Source organism: Coffea eugenioides, unplaced genomic scaffold (genome assembly GCF_003713205.1).
Source record: "Coffea eugenioides isolate CCC68of unplaced genomic scaffold, Ceug_1.0 ScVebR1_48;HRSCAF=264, whole genome shotgun sequence".
NCBI classification, from domain to species: domain Eukaryota; kingdom Viridiplantae; phylum Streptophyta; class Magnoliopsida; order Gentianales; family Rubiaceae; genus Coffea; species Coffea eugenioides.
The window spans coordinates 92,099-102,684 of record NW_020864331.1 but is presented as its reverse complement, the minus strand read 5'-3'; positions in this window follow the sequence as shown (position 1 = coordinate 102,684).

Here is a 10,586-nt window from a genome sequence, read left to right as displayed (position 1 = left end):
GTTAATTAGCTATAAAACTACTTAAAACACACTAAAACTAACTAATAAAGCATACTAAAAACACGTAAAATATCTACTTGTCACATTATCAAATCAACACTTACATATACATGCACTTGTACACTTCAGACCTAGTGAGTTCACTAAGTAACCGTTAACATTCTGCCACTTACATACTAAAGGTCCGTTTAGTTCATCGGATAACACAGGATTAGATTAATCATCCTATGTGATCCTATGTTTGATTGCATTTTATTTATTGGATGACACATCCCAACTTATCGAATTAATCCCTATTCATGGGATTAAATAATCCCATAAGAGAGATGGTATTAGTCATCCAGGGATGACTAAGAGATTGAATGATGAAATTATAGACTAATTTATCCTCAAATGATATAAAATTTATACTCTCATAATTATATAACCTTACCCTGACATGATAATATAACATGAATGTACTAATTTGCCCCTACTAATTAATTTAAAGTTTTTTTTGACTAATTTGCCAGAGAATTCAATAAATAAAGTAAAAAAACTTGCTAGTAAATATATAGATGCACAATTTCGTCTCCTTGAGTGAAAAAAAATGATGAAGTGTCTGGAACTCTTTTTAGAAAGCTAATATTATTTACATTATGAAATCACATTGCACATACATTGCCTGTTAAAGTTGCCAAACAATGCATTATCAAATCAACACTTACATATACATGCACTTGTACACTTCAGACTTAGTGAGTTCACTAAGTAACCCTTAACATTCTACCATTTACATACTAAAGGTCCGTTTAGTTCATGGGATAACACAAGATTAGATTAATCATCCTGTGTGATTCTATGTTTGATTGCATTTTATTTATTAGATGACACATTCCAACTTACCAAATTAATCCCCTATTCATGGGATTAAATAATTCCATAAGAGAGGTGGTATTAGTCATCCAGAGATGACTAAGGGATTAAATGATGAAATTTTAGACTAATTTATCCTCAAATGATATAAAATTTATACTCTCATAATTATATAACCTTACCCTGACATGATAATATAACATGAATGTACTAATTTGCCCCTACTAATTAATTTAAAGTTTTTTTGACTAATTTGCCCCCTACTACTATCATAACAATATTTGGGTTTTCATTTACTATTGATTATTGCGTCAAAACTATATAATTTATTTTTTTAAGAATAAAGAGCTTTTAATTTATGGCATCTATTTTTCTTTTTGTTTTTACTAAAGATGGCACTTGATATTATATAATCATACGAACTTATGAAGGATCTAGGTATCTTGAAATCTTTTCTTAAAAAAATTACAAAAATATGTCCATAGAATTTTCATGTTTACAAAAATATGATTCAGGAATTGTACTATTAGGAGAATTCTTTTGTAAACAACGTTGCCAATAGGGCAAAAAAAAAAAAAAACTCCCTTGCTCATTTCAACTCCAATCTTAATTTTATTTATGCTGCAGTCCTCGGACACCCCACCAGACAACAATTAATCGGCTCTTCTTTATTCTGCCGAACCGATTACTTTAACTTCCTTCTTTAAGTGTTTGACTCACTCCTCCCCACGCAACACGGACCCCCCCAATGTGTTTGAAACTCTATTTATTCTAGAGTGCATGACAAGCACGCAGTATTTTTTCGGCTTTGATAAAACTCCTTACGGCCGTTATTTTCATCGACTATTATCTAAAAATAAATTGTGTTTACTTTTCCCCTGCTACTCCTACCTCTATTGCTGATTTCCTTACCTGTCAATATTCTATGGTGCCTCCCAATCTTTGCCCATGATGAGAACTAAAAGTATGGTCTCCACCTTAGAATCTTTATTAGTTTTAGTGTTTTGAAAAGCTATGTAAATACTGCCTCTGCCTAATTCCTTTTGTATGAATTACTCAAAAGTTACATCCTTCTTATGAATTTTAAAACTTCCAACGTACCTTCTTCCAAATTAGGAAACATTTCATCACAAAAAAAAAAATTTTAGAGCAAACAAAGCATAAAATAAGTAAAAAAAAAAGTAAATAAAAGAAGAAAGAAAATCTGGCCCATGAGAGTAAATATTAGGATGTTTTAACTCAAAATTCTGTTTAGTAGGCATAGCTAATTTTCAATGAGCTTAAGAATGTATGTAGCTTCGTTCGTTTTAAATTATTATACTATAAAATGAAGCAAAATATTGATGTGGGCAGGGTCTGATAGGAAGGACGAAATGAAAATTTCCATTCAATGGCAATTACTAGAAATTTTCTTGAAAGCCCCAAAAAAGTGCTATTTGGTGTTTAAATGTTCAAGTGTACTAAAAAAGGTGGTCAAATAATCTGTTTGGTATGTTCCAGAAAATTTCCAAACGTAGATTGTTGAGAATGGAAAAATGGTTTAGCCCCTCAGATCATCAGCCAGTCGCTTGACCCAAAAAAAAAAAAAAAAAAGCAGATTTAATTGGTTTGCTATGATATGAACCTGATTGATGCATCAGCAAAGCATTGAGAATAACAACATTACTCGCCCTCGAAAACATCGGGGCGTTTATCAGGGATAAAGAATGATTACATTTTGCAAACGTTACGTTAAAGTGTAACATGCTTGTAACAAAGAGGAAGCGAGATATGTTTTATCATGTTTTTAACTAATTTGCACAATATAGAGATATTCAAGGGTTATTATCACTTTACCCTCTAACCTTTATAGCTACTATCAGTTTATCCCGTAATATTATCTTTTGGTCAGTTTACCGTCAAGACTAATGGTCAAAGCAAACAGTGTTACATAATTTAGATGAAATGAAATATGTAGCCCAAAATAATAGTTGATGACTAGAATGCCCATTTTGTTCCAAAATTACACTGGACGGGAAAAAAGGCACGTTACATATATAGGAAAATAAAAGAAGGAAAAAAAAGGAAAAAGAAAGAGTTATTGCTTAGGAAGGTTCCCTCATTGAATTGAGATTCTTATTTTATTCTCTTCTCATGAAGGAAAGAAAATTTTATGGTATTTAAAACACTAGATTTCTTTAACCTTTCATCTCTGCATGAATTGATCAACAAATCCAAAGAAAGATCATACTGAAGAAAGACTTCATAGCAGGAGTTGGGAATTGTTGGTGTGAAAGAAAAATAAAAAAGGGTACATCTCAAAATACCCAAAATGCTCTCTCATTTTTAAGAGAAGCCATGAATATTTAAGGGATTTTTGTTTCAATGTGGTCCAAATTGGATTATTTTGTACAGTGGTCCCATACGTTCCATTTTAGGGGTTTTATGTTTGGGGTTAATAATTTCTTAGAGATACGGATTTTTAATGGCTCTGTGTTTCACTATAAAGTTGCATATGTTCCATTTAAAATTCCAAGGTTTATACTTTTTTTTGTAACAGTGATAATACTAATTTTATATATGTTATGCAAAGTTTATAGGTTGTTGCATTGACTGAGAAGGTTTCATATAGTTTTCTTTGTTTAAATAGAGAGTAAGAGAAGGGAACAAGGTAAGAGAAAGAAAAGGTTACCTCATTTTTAAAATTTTTAATGGTAGGTTGACAGAGTATGTAATATGTCTTCTGCATGTTGATTCTTTCAATATGCTAAAATGATTTAGTTGTTCCAAGGCAGTAACCTTTTAATCAATCAAGTTATTGGATTTGAAATTCAAGTGAAATACAGCCTTGTAATTTATTGGTTACAATAACTAAAATTATATTAGTCCTAGCCTACCTACCATTTGTTCTATACAAGAATATTCCTAGCCAAGGATATGGACTTTTTACGAATTGATTGTGAATCAATGACATGAGACTTTTCTATTCTCGTACTTTTATGTGTATTTCAGTTGGATGTATCATATATCGTGAATCAATATACCAGCTTTATTTGATTCTTATTGTTAACTTAGTTCTTTGTCTTTTTTGTTCTAGGTTGGAAAAGCTACCGGTGACAATTCACAAGAAACTATCATACAGCCTGAAAATTTGCAAGTTTCACTTACAGCCTGAAAATTCACAATTCACAAAGAAACTATCACAATGTTTTGTTCTTTTCTTTTTGGATGGATTGATGATATTTTGTTATTAATTTTGATGGATTCCTACTGATGACGAATAATGAATGGTTTCTTTTTTTTTGGGCCCTAGTAGACAACGATTATGCTACATGCATCTGTGCATATGTATCAGTGAGCTAAACTTGATATTGAGAATTCATGCTATGTTGCTATGCATGATTAGTTCAATGACTTCTACATTTAGGTTGATACAAATTTTTTTTTGGGTTGATATGGTGGTAGCATCTTGGATATGCAATTATTATTGCTACCAGGATAACAATGGTGGTTAAAATTTTTCATTGTCTCTTAGTATTCAAATTTTTTCTAACAGTTTGCAAAAAGGATTTATAAGTTCGGAAAAAGCAAAAAATAGTGTCTAGTATAAGAAGTTCCAGATGATTTTTTGACACTTACGAAAAAGTATAGATAGGTTTAGAAAAATTTCATATGATATCCTTTTAGGTAGAGCAGCCAAGAAATTAAGAGAAGAAACAAGAAATAAAGAAAAAAAGAATGAAAAAATTAAGGGATTTGTGAATGATTTAAGAAAAAAGAGAATAAAAAAAGGCTGGATATCAGTTTAAGAGAAAAGGAATTAAAAAAAAATAAAGATAGTTGCAAATGCTATGAGCAAAAAAGAGAAGAAACAAGTTCTTGAAGACTTAAGGGTATTTTCATTCTAAAAATTAGTAACGATACGAAAAAAAGACACATTGCCAACTTTTCAGTCAATTTGCTAAGTTGGCTAACGGAAATGAATAAATTGACTAAAAGATAATATTAGCAGATAAATTGATAACACATATAAAGGTTAGGGGGTAAAATAATAATAACCCAGATATTCAATATTATTTTGCATAACAACCTTTCCTTTCCCGCTTTAGAAATCGTCTGCTTAACAACCTTTCCTTTTCCCGCTTTAGAAATCGTTTGCTCAACAACCTTTCCATTCCCGTTTTCTTCGTTTATTGATTCAGTTGTCTTTATTGAAAAATCGTAGGTTTCCTACTTTTCATAGGTTATGGATCGTCTATGCAATACTCTAACATTGCCGGATCCAGATTTATCCCTTTCGCATCACATCAGCATATACACATCATAGGTTTCTTCAGTACTTTGTTAAATGGTGTTTGTTATTAATCTTCTCACCCACTTCAAAGTTCAAATGAAGCCAAAAGTTGTAGAAGCTGTAGGACATGTGAAGTTGATGTGGCTAGTAAGAAATTGATATTTGAAGTGCTATACAAGTTAACAAAAGATTGTAGCCACGAATTTGATTAAGATACATTGTGAAGTTTATTACTCCAATAATACTACTAAGTTAAAACCATTGTCTTTGCAGGATCACAACAAACCCACATTTGTAACGATCGCTAATATACAGACGCGTTCCTGCAATTGTATCAAATAACTTGGACATTGCAGAGTGACACGAAACCAAAAGCTGACATGGTTTGTTGGAAATTAGTTATATGAAATCCAATGAAAAATAACTCTTACCATTTGCGATTTAAAATTCAAAGGGAAGTGTAAAAACTGTAAGCTCGCAATTCTTACCATTTGCCTGCTAAGCTTTATTCTAGAGTCAGTTTGCTTCGTTTACCTTACCGGTTTTGGATAATTGTTAACTGTTGGCTAGTTTAACTCAAACAAAAAAAGAAAAAGAAAAAGAAAAAGAACTACTAGTTCAATTAATAAAAAAGAAAATTGAAGTTCAACCGTACAATACTGTGTAGATTTGCTAGAATATAATTCTTCTAATATCAGTTAATAAAATTATTTGATTTCAAATGACAAATTTTCCGAAAAAAGAGTTAGTCCGCAGCTCTTGTCTGCAATTTTTGAATAACTATACAAGGAAAAAATAGGCAAATATTCGCTAGCATGGAAAAATAATTCTTAGTTGTTATCTTCTTGTTATTTTTTGTCAAAATCTATTAACTATAATATTGGTAATTTATTTTTATTCCGTGTAATCTTGATTGTGCTAAGATATTATGTTGATAAAAAGATAATTTATATTACTTATTTTCCATAAAACCTTTTCTTATTGATGTTGGATTTAATGGCAATTTCGTTTGGGTACACGTTTATCGTGTAGTCAACTCTGCTAACGATGCGCTGGTCAAGCTTTCAAGTTTTCTAGAAATGTTAGACGACTTCTTAGACAAGTTCAATTACATTTTCCTTTAATTCGGGGATGTTCATTGAATATAGGTACGGCTTAGTATCCGGTATTCCCCCATTGTGTTTCGATTGCACCAGTGGAGCAACTGGGCATTTTCCCCCTCGTACATAAGTATTTATTTGGAGAGGATAATTTTGCAATACGGCAATTGGAAGTTTGAAATTCACAAGTACAGTGTAACTTTGTATGTAGTAATTCAAATTATACACTATTTTCATAACTTTTAAAAAATAAAAATAAAATAAAATAGTAAGAAGTCCATTTCCCCATCAATTGCAAATGGGACTCCCAGTGATAGGTCAAATACATAGCTCGCATTAACACTTGTCATAGCAAATGTAGACAAGAAAGAACCATTGCTTACTTGTCAGCCACGTCCGCATATTGCGGCTGCTTAAGCGGTATGTACACCATTGGTAACAATTAATACTGCATGGGCTGGAACCTCTGTCAACCTCCTTACTGCCAATATCATCACTAATACAAATATCTTAGCAATATGCGAAAATACTTGTGTACACACAGCTAGATGTTTACGTGCACAAATATTTATTTGGCTGCACACATTATTAAAAATATTTGTTCATATGTATAGAAATCCTCGCCCGTGTATATGGACTATTGAAATTGCTTTTTTGTGTGCGTGCATGTATCTCATCATTTTTACACAATAGTAGAAATATTATTTGTGTGCACACCGATTTTTTATTATGGTTAATAATAAAAGAATAAACACATGCAATTTCTCATCCATTGTTTTTAAAACAATATCTAATAACGGGGTGGCTAATTTCATGTAAGTTATAATTTAACACCACAGTTAGTTTATTTTGTAACATAAAAAAATTGTGCACATTAGATAGATACTTGTGTATACAAATATCAGCTATTTGTACACATTATAAAATTTATTTATTCATGTGTGCACAAGTATTTTTTTTCTTCAGTTTATGCACACTAATATAAATATTTGTACGCATATATCTCTGTTTGTACCCAATAGTTAATATTTATTTGTGATACAGAAGTCAGCGCGTCTCACTTGTATTTGATGTAGCAATGGATTTTTCAGTTAAATTTTATTATTCTTTTAAAACTTATATAAATGGAGCACAGTTCCCTTCTCTTGAATTGCTCAAAGTTAGGGCACTCCTTATTAATTTCAGTTGCTACATTCCAAATCTTCCCCATTTGGAAAATGGAGTTGCCTTAAATTTGCATGTTGCTTCCCAATTCTGACATTTTTCCTCTGTCCGATCCTTGGATATTACCAAGAAAAGTTTATCGAAAGCATGTTGCGTAGGACAAAAACTTTTGTACACTAATCGAACTGAAAATCCCGTTCATATATGTATAGTTCTTGAGCACGCCCTCTCAGAGAAACAACTAAAAACACAGTCTAAAGGAAACGACGAGAGTAGTTCAGCGTTGAAGATTAGTGGCCTACTTGTCAAACACTTCAAAATATATAGGTAGATTAAATATTTGAGCTAATGGTCGACAAAAAGGTCTAGTATTAGTTTGAGCATATAACAGAGAATCTGACAATCATGAAAAAGAAATACAGTAAAAGTCTCAATCCACTAGAAGTGATCACTTCTCATTTTGTTGAAGCTCTTGTCATGTATCTGGATTAGTAGCATAAGAAATTGTCTGGAAACTGTTTTCAAAATTATCCAGTTACTGCCAACTAGTAATCTACAATTACGTGCTTGTTTGGGCAAAATTTGGCTTGACACTAGGTTCTTTCATGGGGCACAAAAGTAGGCCTCAAGCCTCACTTTCCTCTGATTAGATTCCAGTTGTAGTTAATTAACGACGACTTTGTCGACTCACACGGTGAATCACGGGAAATTAGTTGGCCGGTTGTTGTCGAGAGAGACTAAAGATGACTGTCTTGACACAGTGAAAGAACCCTAGCTAGCTTGACAGGTTCTTCGCATTGATCATTCATGTTTGGCTGCTACTTGTCAGACACTTCATTTTAAAATAATAAAGCAATGTTTTAATCAGATCGTTACGTTTTAGCCGTGTATCTTAAAACTATCAGCACAATGATTAAGATGAAAATAAGAACGCAATTAGTTTTGGATTACGAGTGGAAGTAATTATCTGAATTATATAGTACGAAAGTACTGTTTCTAGAGCTCTTGTATTGAGAACATTAATTTCAGGTTATAGTTTATGAGTTAATGCAAACTCAGCCTTGTCTTTTTTTCCCCCTGGTTTTCCATCGTACAACACACAGTCTTTTTGCATTTCATGTCAAGAGAAGATAACTTAAAGGCTTTATAAGTTGCACTGTAGCACTTCATAATTGTATGGCCAGAATTACTGATTTTTTTGGGGTCATAACATAAACTAATAAGCTCAAGAAAGAACTAGTATTTCTAGAATTGATAAGCGTTTGAAGGACTGGAAATGAGGCACTTGTATTCTAATTCTTTAACCCCTTAAGACTGTTCTTGCAAAAACGGGGAACGAAATAATTAAGAGTAATATCTTGGATGTTTGGTTTTTTCATTAATTATTAGCTCTGTTTGGGTTTCCTATTTTGTGAAGAACAAATTTTTCATATACAATATCACAGTAATATACAAACAAAAATAATTCCAAAAATATCACATCCATACAATATATCAAAACAACTCCAAATATATAAAAATTTTTTTTTAAAAAAATTACACTATCTTTTTCTTCCATCTATCACCACCACCACCCCCACCTATCATTGCCACCATCCCCTTCTTCCTTCTCCTCTTCCTCCTCCCTCTCTTTCCTCTCCCTCCATCTTCCTCCTCCCTCTCTTTCCTCCTCCCCTCCTCCCTTCCCCTTCCACTCCCCTTCCCTGGCACACCCAGCCCCTCCCCTTCCTTCCCCCCCCGCCCCCCTCTCAATGAGCAGAAGGTCGCACAACCTTCTGGTCATAGCCAGATCGATTTACCATGTATTTTTTCCTTGGCAAAAAATTAGATGTTTCGAGAGTGTTCAAAGGGCAACACAACATTAGATAAGTTGAATTAAATTTCATCCAGTCCCCATCTTGCATCTTGTAACAGCACTTTGTTGTTAAGGAAAAGACTAAACAAAAAGGTTAAAAGGCTTTTACTACTTCGCAGCACAGTTTGTTATGCTAATTTAGAAGGTTTTTTCTTGTATAATGGCTTTTTTTGTATAGTGGTCAAACACTGTCAATCGATGAACTAAGGCTAATCAATTATGCAAATATTATTCGTACAATAAATAACTAAGTTCGAAAATCTTCAGATGTGTATTGCGTTCACTGGAAAGACGAGCAAACAACACTAGCCTGAAACCATACAACCTGGCAGCCACACGTGCACTTCTTTAATTTTAGTTTTTGTTTTTCAAAGGGAGTAACTTGAGAACTTCAGAAAGGTCCCAATCATGCAAGAAACATTTCGTAGAATTTTCAGGATAATGAGTCACATTGCAATGAAAGTAGACTTTTCTGTTCATTTACCTACTCTTTTGGTATTTTGATTCTCACCAGCAATTCATCAAAAGGCTACGTGTCAACAATGCTTGTACAATTTTCAAGGGCCTCTATAATTACGAATGGCAATTGTATACTACAGTATAGACATTACGAAAACAAATGTATACATTAATAATAAAATAATATCAACACAATAACATGTAAAAGAATATTAAACTTTCTCTCTCATTAAGATTTATATCAAAAATAGTGTTTTTACATGTGTCATGTTAACACCTTTTTTTTTTTACTGTCTTCATTTGTTGTATTAACGATTACGCTTACACTGCCCGATTTAATTAGTACGGACAATTGTAGAGCCCCTGATCTTGTTTCTATTGACCTATGTTATCGTCGGAAATCCTGGTGCGAGACATATTAAACAAGCAGTCTCTCTACATTTGGATGACAAAGGATAGCAATTAGCCTGGAATACATAGCCGAAGGTACTCTGCTTCGTCGACGACAAAGGATAGCAAATAGCCCAACGTATTGCGACAGATTGCTTATGTTGTTTGTGTGGACCATCAAGGTTACAAACTAGCCCAAGAGTACCTTGTTGCTGGACTATTGCTCAGGCCAATTAAGGCACATGGTCTGATGAATTCCAGAGGCCTACCGCATCCCACTCAAATTTAAAACTCCCTCTTCTCTCTCTCTCTCTATATATATATATATCACTCTTTAGGTATCTAATTCTTTAATAATAATTTTTTAATTGTGATGTTTATATATTTCTTTTCAATTTTACCCTCGAAATTTCAGATTTTGAATTTGAATGTAACATACATATAAATAAAGATAGGAGCAACATTGATAATAGAGATTAAGGATGATCTT